Consider the following 14,010-nt stretch of genomic DNA (forward strand, 5'->3'; position numbering starts at 1 on the left):
TTATCGCAAAAAGTTTTCCCTTCATAGTAAAAAGACTTACTTTAATTAGGTACTGATTATGCAAATTTACCTATTTGTTTAACTCGGGTGAAAGGTACCGTTTCATCCCTTAGTTAACAATTTACTATACTTTAAGCTCCAGTTTAGCTTATTGTGACGGAAGAGTAATAGAAAATTTATTTATTTGCTGACATGTCCACTCACTACTTAGTTTAATTAAATTATAATAAATAAATAATAATAATAATAATAATAAACCTCACGGGACCCGACGTAGACCTGCTCGCGTCGGTGAACTGGTTACGATTCGGGGACCTCTTCGGAGAAACCGAAGGTTTTGCCTGTGCAATTGCGGACGAAGTGATGATGACGAACAACTATCGGAAATATATCCTGAAGGACGGTACGGTCGACATTTGTCGGGCATGCCGCCGTCCCGGAGAGTCACTCAGGCATATCATTTCCGGTTGTTCTCATCTTGCTAACGGCGAGTACTTGCACAGACATAATCTCGTAGCCAGGATTATTCACCAGCAACTTGCTCTTCTATACGGCCTTGTGGACCGCGAAGTACCGTACTACAAGTACTCACCTGCGTCAGTTCTCGAAAATGGTCGTGCCACGCTCTATTGGGATCGATCTATTATTACCGACAGGACTATTGTAGCCAATAAGCCTGACATCGTGATAATAGATCGATCGCAACGCCGGGCCGTGCTCGTCGACATCACCATCCCCCATGATGAGAATCTCGTGAAAGCCGAGAAGGACAAGTCCAGTAAGTACCTAGACTTGGCTCACGAGATAACCGCCATGTGGGATGTTGATTCGACGATCATTGTCCCGATAGTCGTTTCAGCGAACGGTCTCATAGCGAAGAGTCTCGACCAACACCTTGAGAGACTCTCGCTAGGTGGTTGGATCAAGGGTCAGATGCAGAAGGCGGTGATCTTGGACACGGCGCGGATAGTCCGCCGGTTCCTCTCTCTGCGGCCCTGACCACCGGCAGCTTGGGCCCTGCCCCGCTGCTGGCGGCACCCTAGGTTAGGTTTTTTATAATGTGTTTATATATATTTTGTATTGTTTTGTGAGTGTTTTTATATTTTACTTTTATATTCATATTATAAATGACCTAGCCTAAGACCAAAAATAAATAAAGGATATAATAATAAATAAATATTATAGGACATTATTACACAAATTGACTAAGTCCCACAGTAAGCTCAATAAGGCTTGTGTTGGGGGTACTTAGACAACGATATATATAATATATAAATACTTAAATACATAGAAAACACCCATGACTTGGGAACAAATATCCATGCTCATCACACGAATAAATGCCCTTACCAGGATTTGAACCCGGGACCATCAGCTTCGTAGGCAGGGTCACTACCCACTAGGCCAAACCGGTCGTCAATTAAATTATAAGTATGTAATTAGTTCGTAAGTTTTCTAACACAATATATTATTGTTAAAGAAATAAATAAATGAACTACGGAACCCTACACTGAGCGTGGCCCGACATGCTCTTGGCCGGTTTTTAATATATATTTATAAACATTGTCTATGAAAACCCTTTTTTCGTTACTCGATTGCTGTGAAGAATTTTACATGTACGAAATCTACACATTTGGGTCCAACTTCGACGTCTCTAAAAACTGGTCAGAGATATTAATTAAAAAAAAGTTATGGCCAGTAAATCAGTCTTTTGGCATTAAATCGTTCAACTTTGATGCCAAATATCTCGAAGACAGTGAACTTTGAAGTTAATATGTGATATTATACTGCTTACAGCCGTTGCTGTTAATATGATAAGCTACAAAAACATTAAAAAATCAAAATTCAGATGGAAGGTCATTAGCGTTAGGGACCTCCTTAACGTGTCGAAAGTTTAAGATATATAGGTATAGCATTTAAGCTACTAGGCCAAGTTTTGTATCGTTTTCCTATAAATCGGACGCCGAATTGATTTTTCAAAGTAAAAACGTGTACGAGTATAATATGAAAAAGTTGGAGTTACGGGTAAGAATATAGCAAAGTTTTTATCCCAAAAAATATTCCTTAATAGTGTGAAAAAGGGGATGGATATTTGTATAGAAATTCAATAACCGCTGAACCGATTTCTTTTGGTTTAACTTTCACTCGAACGCGAATGATTTAAGAACTTTATTGTAACCTAAATAAACAGACATTACGGTTCGGAAATTCAACCTTTTCCGAGACTTGCCTGGGAAGTTCTTTTTTCTTAACAAACTGTTGTCGAAAGCATCACAAAAATGAGGTTAGTTTAGTTTCGTACATATCCTAAAATAAGTAAAACAGTTATAAGTGTATGTCTGCTCTGTGCAATAAAAAGTGAATACCTACTTAATTAAAAAAAAACGGCCAAGAGCATGTCGGGCCATGCTCAGAGTAGGGTTCCGTAGTTACTCTTCTGTCACAATAAGCTAAACTGGAGCTTAAAGTATGGTAGATTGTTAACCAAGGGATGAACTGTGGGTGTACGTCTTTTTACTATGAAGGGGAAACTTTTTGCGATAACTCAAAAACAGCTAAACTGATCATATCCGCTATAGTTTTCATTTAATGTCTTTCTTAAGCTCTACTTCTAAGATTTTTTTCATATTTTTTGGACCTATGGTTCAAAAGTTAGAGGGGGGGGACACATTTTTTTTTCTTTCGAAGCAATTATCTCCGAATATATTCACTTTATCAAGAAATGTTTATTGAAACCCCTATTAGTTTTGAAAGACCTTTCGAACGATATCCCACACTATAGGGTTGAAGCAAAAAAAAATGTTCACCCCCACTTTACGTGTAGGGGAGGTACCCTAAAAAAAAATATTTTTTTAGATTTTATTGTACGACTTTGTCGGCTTTATTGATTTATATATCCATGCCAAATTTCAGCTTTCTAGCACTAACGACCACGGAGCAAAGCCTCGGACAGACAGACAGACAGACGGACATGGCGAAACTATAAGGGTTCCTAGTTGACTACGGAACCCTAAAAAGGAGTGTACAGGCCTCTGGAGTTGCAGGCGTCCATAGGCAACGGTGACTGCTTACCATCAGGCGGGCCGTATGCTTGTTTGCCACCGACGTGGTAAAAAAAAAAAATAGATGTTCGTACCTGTGGTAAATACATAAGCACTTTGACCTAGACGCGTCTTCAATAATCGGTTAGTCTGTCTTTACCATTTACATCTCTCTGTACCTCATTCAATATCGTAGAACGGACTCATAAGAACCTTATTATTGGAAAAGGTTCTAGGATCCGAATAAAATGAAATGAAAAACGTGCTACAGTCGTTTCTTTGAAGTTCAAACGAATTTTTCCGGTATTTTATATGCTTTTATTTTTAACAGAATTCAAGATTTCAAAAGAGGAGGCTTACAATTCGGTTGTATGTTTTTTTTTTTATGTTTGTTACTCCATAACTCCATGACTGAGTTTGTTACAGAAAATACAAAAATCACTATATGTATGCCTTTCACATTTGAAGAGTTCCCTCGATTCCTCATGGATCCCATCATCAGAACTGAGTTTTGGCATAAACGGGACCAATCTGTATATAATCGAGGGAACTCTTCAAATGTGAAAGGCATACATATAGTGATTTTTGTATTTTCTGTAACAAATCAAGCATTTACATTTAAAAAAGTGACATTTGATGAAGTGGAACTGCTGATGATGATCAGAATTGAACTCTTTAACGACGCATAGTACACGTTTGGGGATTTCTCCTCTTCGCTGTGTTTGTTAAGCAAATTACATTTTCAAGACAAATTTTTGTCAAGTTCGAGTTCTGACGATGGGGTTCATGAGGACTCCAGGGAACTCCTCAAATGTTAAAGGCATATATATAGTGATTAGTATTTTCATTAACAAATCAAGTATTTACATTTGTAGAACGATGATGATGATGATCTTCAATGATGTTCACGTTTGGCAATTTGTTCTCTTTACCAAGCAGTTAGGTTTTCAAGGCACATGTTTATATTTCTATCCTATTTAGTTTTTTTTAATAATGTGCTTTATTTCATGCATAGTTTGAAATAATTTATCTTAAATACAGTCGAATACCCTATTACGGGTAGGTATCTTACCAGTCAACCATAGGGCAAATCTGAAATGTGTCAAGGTGGGTGCAGTGGCAAAAAAAACATGTTACCTCCTTTTCTACATAATTAGGCGTAGGACGCTGTCTTTTTAATTTCATTGTATGAAATCTCAAATCAACAATAATCGTTCTTTCACCGGTCTCCCTCAATGAAGTCGGTTTTTTTTCTTAATAATTATTTATTTTAGGGAGAACTTACATGTTAGGTACTAAATGGTCCCACTTCTTATTGATCCTTTGGGACGCCTCACTTACTCTGTGAATAATCACAATATTATGCTTTAGTCAGGTAGCCTTTCTACTCGACTTCAGTGAAGCGAAAAATAAGGGTCATAGTACGTCCTATGTGTGTCGATGTGAATCGATGTACAGTCGCCATCGTCAGATATGATTATGTCCTCCCAGACGAATCCGTCGACGGCGTCCTGACACATAAAAAAGGGTCTTAACTATTACGTGCATGGGCGCGGACGTGGCTTCCGAATCCAAATTTTGTTTTGAAAGTCCAGCAACACGAAACACAGTAGAGTTGCCCAGATGCGTTGTATGTGTAATGGTAGGAGGGCTTTTAAGCACCTCGACCGCTCCGACATATCTGATGGCGACTGTACATACACCGTGAATGTGATGTATGAACGTACGGTAACGTTAGGATGATTATTTTAATGAAGATCTTTAGGTATCGTCTCGCCCGCGTAAATACATCTAAGGATAAGTGATCGTCTAACTTCAAACTCGGATAAATTCATTCGACCCTCTTAGGAAGTATCAACCTTATTACCTTTTCCTAATGCCAAAATGGCAAAATCTGACTGTTGGATTTATCTAAGTTATCATAACTAGACATTTATCGTAACTAGACATGTGGCGTTCACGAATTATATATGTCTCTTGATTGACTCACTCACTCTTCAACTCACTGAAGATTTAACTCGTTCAGTAACTCATCTGTCTCTAAACTTGCTCGCTCTTTCCCACTCATGATTTGAATGATCCGGGCGAGCCAAATGAGTGAGACGATCAGTTTTAGAGTGGTTCGGAAGAATTCGGATGGAGTCGGGAAAACATGGCGGGATCGTACGGCGTGATTCGCCATCTTGGTCGCTCTTATTGCTTTATTCAATCCGAATGATTGACATCTCTCTTTGCTCACTTGTGAACAATATAACAGTCTACAGATCAAGATATGAATCAATCTTTTCAACTCAGTGAAGCGTTTATATATAACTGATTGATTACTTAGATGTCATTCTGATATAAGTGTACGTTCGAATTGGCCTGTTACATAGATGGTGACATTTACCTTCGAATTACAAACGTGTGATGAACGGTTGCGCGACATATCGCTATTGCCATTAAACTGTCGCTCGTCATAATGGCTTTGCTTTATTCGATAGCTCAGGTTCGCGACAAACGTTTGTTAGAAAGTTCGGTGTTGTGATAACATTCACTTATCAGGCTGCTTCGTACTTCGGAACGATGTCCGATGCTACGATTTTTAACTTTTTATTGTCGAATCTCGGTTTGTATGCAAAAACCGCATGGTATAACACATTAGTTCCGCCTACCCGTGCAAAGGTACGAATCGCACGATTATAGCTTCGGACGGAGATGCGGTGCGCGTCGCAGGGTATGCCACACCGAGCTCCATAGTACCGTACGGATTTTTGTACGTAGACGCGATTCGTCGCCCATCGCAGCTACGGACAAATATACGGAGAAAATCGCATCACCGTACAGTCGTCGCCGCACACGAATTCATCGCTTCGCGCTTCGCAACGACATGCGACGGCAGGGCAGATATGCCCCAAATTGTTCCTCGACGAAACGCCGATACGGTCCAATTCACAAATAAATACTTTACAAGCCAACGATCCAAAAATATGTATATTTACACGACCTTATTGTCAGTGTCTTAGAGGTGTAATAAATATATATTTATAACGTCGCCTCGAGGCCAATTCTCTCTTAGAATTTTGGTACGTGTTGCAACTGATTTTAGCTTTGAGCCGTGTCATCAGGCATCTCTCACGCACCAATAAGTGCGAGCGAAATGGTTTATGCGATGATGCTTGCTTGTATTTTGTCAGCACCAGTCACTAACGCTGATTGGTGAGCACGGCCAAAGTCGTATCAAAATACAAAACTTATCAAAAGGATGAAACAGAATCGGACTACTGTATGGCTAAGATGGGCGGCTCTTTATCATTTGTTACCATGCCTGTCCCGTTCTGACAAGTATGTAAGTGCAAAAGTGACGCATGACATGTGATAAAAATGCGACCATGATACCGCTGCTGGTCGGTGCCGGGACAATCACTGTTAGCTTATCTTGACTCGACTTGATATGGATAATACAATTTAATTTGAATAGATCCCTTGACCCTGAATCCTTGTCATGGAAAAAGGGTTTCATGTAAATGATTCAGTTTAGAGGATGGTTTTCATAACTTTATTTGTTGAAACGAAATTCTTTTCAAAATACGAGTAATTCCAGAATTGAGCATTCTTTTTAGTTTGGCCACATTTCTTGATAAAATTGTTTAAAATATTTTAGACCGCTTTAACGTGCACCTGAATCTTGAGACTTATTTAAAAAGAAAAGCGTCTTTTAAAACAGAATGATTTGCCTTAGTAAGGTTATAGGAATTATATTATTATAGATCGTATCATTCATGAAGACGTGTGCTCGTATTGATTGGATTAGATTTAGATTTCTTTATTTCACGATGAAAATTACACTATAAATTTGCTACATTCATGAAAAGTATGTTTATCTTCTCATAATGATCGTTAAACATTACATTATAGATAAAAAAAAATTAAGTGTAAAATTAATTAAAATTAAATTGTGCTGTCATAAAAGGTTAGTTTTGAGAAAACTTCGCGTCATCCTGAATGAAATCGTTCTACCATTATTATAGTGATTTTTATTTCAATCCATCTCGCTTGTTCACTGGCTTCAAATGAAAATGAATATATTATTTAGTCAACAGATATTTTTTTTTTAAAGGCTGTAGTTATAAAAAGCTCCTTAAAAATAATATAAGACACAGTGTAGGGACAAATACATATAGCAATTGAACTGTGGAGCTGATTTTAGGAATCTCAAAAGAAAAAAAAGTCCATCGTGCGCGTTAATTTAATTAGCTCATACACAAGAGATTTTAGACCAGAAGTATACTAAGTACCACTTGCACCAGCCCACTAACCCGGGGTGACCTGGTAAACCTGGAGTTACCATGGTTACCCAGTACAATTTGACACTGGGTTAACAGTTTAACCGCTTAACCCCGGGTTAGTGGGATGATGCAAGTGGCGCTAAGTATAAGTATATACTTGTGTACAGCGCTATCTACTGGTAAATCAGCTCACTAATTTGTGCAACCTATGAATATCTGAGATGATTTTTCCGCCTCAAACGCTCTTAGACAAAAGGCATTGTTTCTTTTGTGCACAGCGGTGGCTACCTTATTTCTCCTTAGTGAGAAGGATCACGCCAGTTTAAAAAACAATTTTATCGTTCTACTTATATAGTTCAAATTCATGTAACAGCATTCAGAGATAACACGTTTGGGTAATTTAGTATGACAGGTAAGAATAATTGGAGAATAAGCGCTGGTGACCTAGCGATAAGAGCGTGTGACTTGCAATCCGAAGGTTCAAGTTCAAACCCCGATTCGTACCAATATTTACCAGTCCCTTTTCGGTGAAGGAAAACATCGTGAGGAAACCAAACTAATCCCAAATAAGGCCTAGTCTACCTCTGGGTTGAAAGGTCAGATGGCAGTCGCTTTCGTAAAAACTAGTGCCCACGCCAAATCTTGGGATTAGTTGTCAAGCGGAGCTCAGGCTCCCATGAGCCGCGATAAAATGCCGGAACAACGCAAGGAAGAAGAAGAGGTAAGAATACTTGGAGATACCAAAAAGCTGTTACATTTTGAGCCATATTGTGTAGAACGCTAAAATTGCCTTTCCTTCATGGGGAGATTTCTGTTTTAGAATTTCCTTTCATGAATACTTTTTTTTTCACTGTAAAAATACCTCACTTGACTTAGTACCTAGACTTTGAAATGTTGCCTCCCCTTTGTATTGGTAAATTTCGTAGTAAACAAACAACAACTTCAATACGTCGGTATCGCTAACGCCTTGTTTATAGCTATTTAAAATCGATAACATAGGTATAAGCATTTTCGGAGATATTTAGCGACATGAATTGATGAACAACAAAATAACATCATTTAGATGTCAGACGTAGGGTTGGATTGGCCTTCAGTACCCCTAGTGTAAATATTTTCGACAGCGAAACGTGACGTACGCGTTTGCGTTAAGTGTCATTTTGTATGAGATTTTTGACTTTCCAAAACGTCCCGCTTGGCGCGCTGTTTAAAAACCCATACAAAATGAGACTTAACGCAAACGCGTACGTCACGTTTCGCTATCGACTAAATTTACACTAGGGGTACAGGCCTGTCAAGGATACGATACGATAACAACAAACAAAATAATTCAATTTTAATATTATCTGCGCGCTATCAATCTGCGAAAGTGTACCTAACTTAATAATATCATTATGGTGCTCGTTTCTCTATTTAATATTAAGGCATTAGCTATAAGCAATATTAGAGCTGTATAGATATAATACAGCTTTTATAAAGTACCCTGAACTTTGGGAGGAGCTTGCTGGAAGGAGGTCTTCTTGGCGTTCTACCATCCATAACGGTATCAAAACATTTGAAGATAACCTCCTCACTAGCCTAGACATAAAACGCCAGTTATGGAAAAAGAGACCTAAGCCCTCCGACGTGTACACTTTCAACGCAGCTGGCCAACTTTATTGTTATAGAGTATTTACGAGCAAGTTCGGCCTGGCCAGCCACATTAGGGCTCATGCTAGACAACGTCCATAATGTTTATTTAGGGTCGCCGTCATCGAAAACAATGACGGCAAGGACTATATATCTTATACCTTTAAACGAGCAATTCTTGTATATATATATATGTATATATATTTCCGGGATCTCGGAAACGGCTCTAACGATTTTGCTGAAATTTGGTATATGGGGGTTTTTGGGGGTAAACAATCGATCTAGATTAGTCTTATGTTTGGGAAAACGCGTGTTTTCGAGTTTTCATGCGTTTTTCTTTCGACGCAGAATATGGTTGCTAATTTCGTGATGCCGGCCACTGTCCGTCTGGTCCAGCGGGTTAAGACGCGGACTGCTAAACGAGTGTTACGGGTTCGAATCTCGCCCGGTGACTGACTTTTTTTTTATATGTTCAAGTTTAAATATAATTTTGTAATTTTTATTGTTTTAGACAAGTTTAATTTAGTAAAAAAATGTAGATAAGATTACCACCTATACACCACCATATTACAATAAATAGTTATAACCGAGGCGAGCAATGCTCGGTCGCCCAGGTACCTACTATATATCTATATAAAGTAACTTTTAATCCCATTTTCACTTTAAGAAATAAGAATAAGTGCTTTATTTATATTATTCAAGTATTGTTACTTTTAGCAAAACTCAAATCCTTTTGACTCAGTAAATGAAGTGAAAAAAGGACTATAGAAGATTAAAATATTTATTCGATTAGTAAAACGAAGAAATTCGAGAAAGAAAGTCGAAAGTTACAATACAACAACGCGTGGCGTACAATTTACGCGGGCCTGTTTCACAATTGTCCAAGTAAAGTCCTGAATAAGCTACCTGCCACTTATCTGACGAATAAAGTCATCCTTGGCGTTTCATAATCTCCAAATAAGCTTAACCCTTAACTACCTACGTCCTATTTGTATCGCACAACCACCTACTTGCGGTCATGGAGACCGCTACTTGTTATGGGACCTGATTTATTTATTTTGACACAACTGAAGGGTGTTTTAATATAGTAAGTACTCTTTACACAGTTTAAGGCATTTATTAGGCATAACTATTACAAAAATAATCAACATTATATCTTTCAAACTTAATATACTTAGGAACTTGTTACATTTTTAATCATAAAACTAGGTATCCTTCAGGACATGAGATCTCAATATTTTGGAATGTTATATAAAGATTTTCATTATAAAATATTAAAATTGAGCAATCAACAATGCTATTAGACAATCTACTTTGGTTAGAAATTGGCTGTTTTTATAAAATTACAGGCCTTTAAAATAACCATTTTTCTCGGCAGTCAACACACAGCTTATTAGAACATTCAATGCAAATCGGGTTTTTACATTCGATACAGATGTACTGTGTCTTGCGTTTCTTCTTGGGGTCACAAGACGAGCACGTTTTTCTGACGGTTAACCGTTCTTCAGTATTGCTGGGACCCGGTAGTATTAGTAAACTGGTCTCTTTTTTGAGGATTTGGCTCAGAGCAATCTTCAAGTCCCGCGGAAGACGCTGATTATTTGCACGACGCTCTAGATGTGGTCTTACTAATTGTTCAGCCAGTATCTTCATAAATTTGAACCTTTTTTCAGGTTTTCCTATTTGTGTAGACACGCTGACAACATAACTGTTTGAGGCCGATATGTCCAACAATCTGTAGAATACTGCTAGTGGCCACCTGCGAGTCCGTCGACCCGTAGAATAATTTGAGCACCTTTGATCAAGAACATCGACTCCAAATTTTGTTTGGTTATAGTATAATATTATTTCCGGCTTTTTCGTAGCTTCATCAATAGTTGGTGTATGATGCATGCTTGAGATTGTGACCACTGCTTTATTTTTCTTTGGTACATATGAAGAGATAGTCATATCCGTAGTAAACCCAAACAAAGTTGAGTTTATATCTCTTACTCTGGAAGGCAGGAACTGTGGTGGAATTTCACGCACATTTTTTCTTAGTGTACCTACAAGTGTCAGCTGCTTCTGTTTTAATAAAACTATAAGCTCTACAGACGTAAACCAGTTATCAGTAGTAACATTTCGATTCGATCCTTCAATAGGAGAAATGAGACGCATAACCGCCTGTGTAGGTTTCTTTTGTCGTTGGTATTCGGCCGGCAAATTTAGGCCATCTGAATCTTTGCCTAAGTAAATATAAGCATTAAGAAGGTACCCTGACTTGGCATCGGTGAGACATAAAATCTTAATGCCATATTTGGCTGGTTTTTTTGGCATATACATTTTGAATCTGCACCTTCCTCTGAATGCTAGAAGCATTTCGTCTATGCACGCACTACTTCCGATAGAATACACAGCTTGACATTGCTTGATGAAGGAACCAAAGAGCTGAGAAATTGGTGCAGATGCATCAATTTCTCTCCGAGCTAGTCTTGTTTCAGCATCATCAAAACGGATGGTTTTAAGCAAAACTTCCAATCTGTTTTTGCTTAAAATGCAGCGATAAATATCTCTTCCAGAACCATCTTTATTATAATAAGACGTATAATGTGTACGATTTTCTTTGAAGATGGCAGTATAAAACAGGAAACCTATAAAAGCTTTGAGCTCCACAATATCCAAATCCGAGACGCACGTTTGATTTTTATAGTTTGGCCTTATTTGCCAAATCTTTATATTAGTGTGTAGAACAATTTTTTCAAGCATTTCGTCAGTAAAAAATTGCTGCCATATATTTAGTGGTGTAGATGAAGAGTTTATTTCATCGCGGTAAGCTAGTTTTACGCCTTCGCCCTCATGCAATATATTATGTTGCAAAGTTCTTGATCGCAGAGATGGCGGTTCAGATGACCAACGAAACCGATTTTTCCCAAAATAATTCTTCTTTCTAGGTCTTGACCGCCTCTGTATCAATGGCACATCATCATCCGAGGATTCCGACTGCTCGTGCTCTTGCTCTCCTGTATGTGCAATCGGCTCGCGAGACGCATGTCGGGAAGGTAGAGTTGAAATTTCTTGTTGTATCCCATTCTGATCGTTGATATGTTCTTCATTAGCCTCGATCTCAGAATCCGACTCGCAACTTTCCTCCGGTAAATTTAGTGGAGCAAGTTCTGGTTCTACGTCACTGCATTCTTCATCCGACAGGTCATCTTCACCAGACGATGCTTCCTCTAGCCACTTTTCAATTGTTGCGTCACTGGGAAGCATGTTTTACTAGAAAAAAACAAGAAACGTGCCAAACTATAGTAAAGATTACTATGAAATTAAAAATAACACAACCACCTACGTGCGGTCTGGGAGACCATTCAAAAATATAGTAACCACCTACATGCGGTCTCACAGACCGCCGATGATGCTTTTTTACTCACCAAATACAAATGAGCACACGTCTGAACGAGTCGACGGCATGGCCGGCACTGCGGGGGGGCTGGGCAAAGGTACAAGGTCACAGACGCGTGTGCGATGTACTCGCGTTTAGTTATTGACAACTTTGAATAATCTATGGTCTGTGAGACCGCACGTAGGTGGTTAAGGGTTAACTTCTAGATAAAGTGCTAAGTTTTGCATGTAATTTCACCTGGCAGTTAATTTATTTGTTAACTAGCTATCCAATTCTTTTTTTTTATACTACGTCGGTGGCAAACAAGCATACGGCCCGCCTGATGGTAAGCACACTTACTTGAACATTGTGAAACAGGCCCTAAGTATATAAGCCTGTTCAATGCCATACGTCAAATATAAAAGAGTTTATGGAGACACCTATCGCCGTTTACCACATCTAATTCCGATTAAACGGAAAATGATCTTGCCCCCGATTTCATAATATTTGCGAATCTAATCTAGATAAGAATAGGTACTAATAATAAGGAAATACACAATAAAGGGAAAACCGCCAAATCTGATTAGAAAGCGAACAATATAGATATATCTATCACAATTTTACTACGTTTCATTTCTATTATCTATTTTATTAAACTACTGTTTTCGTCGTATTTGTCGGCATTTTTGCCGACGCCCACGTAGAGGATTTTCACGCCATAATGCGCAAAAGAATCTTGTTCATAAGAAGCAGAATCTAGGGTAGTCCCAACAGCATACTAAGTATGTTAACGGACAGGCCAGACAGTCTTTTGCAAAGGCATTGGATGTCCGCATTAATAAACCCCCATTCTGGGGATGTTTATTATTTAAATTAGAAAATAATATAAAATTTCAAAAAATTGTATTACTTTTTGTACAAATAAACTTATAAGATATATCTGACATCTAACAAATGTGGGCCGCTGAGTTGTCTAAATAAATTATTTATTTATTTATTATACACATACATAGTATTTTATACAATCGCGATACAATGGAGAGCTTTTCAGTCGAGTACGAGATTGAAAAGCTTGATTATATCACTATAATATTGTATACAATACTTTTTCTACGAGTCAACAAAAATAATACTTTAAACTAATAGAATCATATAGGTAACCAAACGCGCTTCGGCCGCCGGGCGGAAGTTGGTGCACGACACCTCGTAACTCATGAGGCCCTGGTACTTTGTCCTTTCTAAATTCAATTTTTAGACAGTTTTTTTCTCGATTTTGGCCTTTAAGGATTCAAAGGTGTCACATGTGCATTTATGACTTATGAAGCAATTGTTTCTACTATAGATACAACCTAAAATAATTAATTAATTTGAGCTATCGTCTTGTTTCGTACTCTTGACCGCGGCGAGCTGTGATTGGTCAATTTCATGACTAAACCGTTTCGAAATGAATATTATAGTTGAGTTGGGAGCCCATACATAAAAAGTACCCAATTACAGTTTAGTATACGAAATCTTAATTCAATCATTACTGTAACCGTCGACGAGTAGAAAAAAGATAATGCAGTATGGAAATTCAATACGATCAATTCAAATTTCATGACGTCGGATGTAGGTAGGTAAATCTCCGACCAAAATCACATTGGAACTCAACTCGAAAGATTTATGTCTTTAAAATTGATCAGTCCACAAAATTTCTAAGATACTGGCTAGAAAA

Source organism: Cydia pomonella, chromosome 7 (genome assembly GCF_033807575.1).
Source record: "Cydia pomonella isolate Wapato2018A chromosome 7, ilCydPomo1, whole genome shotgun sequence".
Taxonomy (NCBI): domain Eukaryota; kingdom Metazoa; phylum Arthropoda; class Insecta; order Lepidoptera; family Tortricidae; genus Cydia; species Cydia pomonella.